This window comes from Gorilla gorilla, chromosome 17, assembly GCF_029281585.2.
Source record: "Gorilla gorilla gorilla isolate KB3781 chromosome 17, NHGRI_mGorGor1-v2.1_pri, whole genome shotgun sequence".
Classification (NCBI taxonomy): domain Eukaryota; kingdom Metazoa; phylum Chordata; class Mammalia; order Primates; family Hominidae; genus Gorilla; species Gorilla gorilla.
Window position 1 is genome coordinate 107,375,001 of NC_073241.2, and position 637 is coordinate 107,375,637.

A 637-nucleotide genomic window follows, 5' to 3' on the forward strand; every position below is an offset into this window, starting at 1 on the left:
AAAAAACATTTTATTCTCTCTTAAAATCCACAGGTGCCTTTCAGAATCTCCTCTCCCAGGACGGTCAGGAATGGGCTCTGGGATGATGTGTCTCTACGGCCATTCATAAGAAGCCCCAACAGGGACATAGCAGCAACTGAACAAATTGCTGCTAATGTCAAAAATAAAAGTGAAGTGCTCTCTTTGGCAGCACATATACTGAAATTGAAATGACACAGAGGAGATTAGCATGGCCCGTGTGCAAGGATGACATGCAAATTTGTGAAGCCTTCCATATAATATAATTTTGAATTTTATTTAAAAAGTGAAGAGACACACTTTCATGTAATTATTTGATTATATAATTTAGCTTGAATAAAATGGGTTAAATGAATTCATTAATTGCTATTTACTTACACATATACAGAGCCAATTCCTATGCCCATATGCAGAATCCTATCATGCAAAACAATGGTAGGCAGATAGCTTGTAAGTGTCAAAAATTATCAAGTTATATTTATGGTTAGCCCTATAGAGACAATTATTAGTAGGTTTTACTTTTGATAAAATCAATGTTTTTAATAGCAATTGTGTTCATGAAAAAGGCAGATATGGGAAAATTAAAATCTGCTAAGACAGTAATTTGGAAAACGTTATT

At 33.9% G+C, this 637-nt stretch overlaps 1 non-coding gene across 1 annotated transcript; it reads left to right on the top strand.

Moving 5' to 3' along the window:
• The first annotated feature begins 174 nt into the window (after positions 1-174).
• Positions 175-281, top strand: LOC115931530 (U6 spliceosomal RNA). Its single transcript, XR_004068001.1, has one exon. It is a non-coding gene; the product is annotated as a U6 spliceosomal RNA (small nuclear RNA).
• Positions 282-637: the final 356 nt, after the last annotated feature.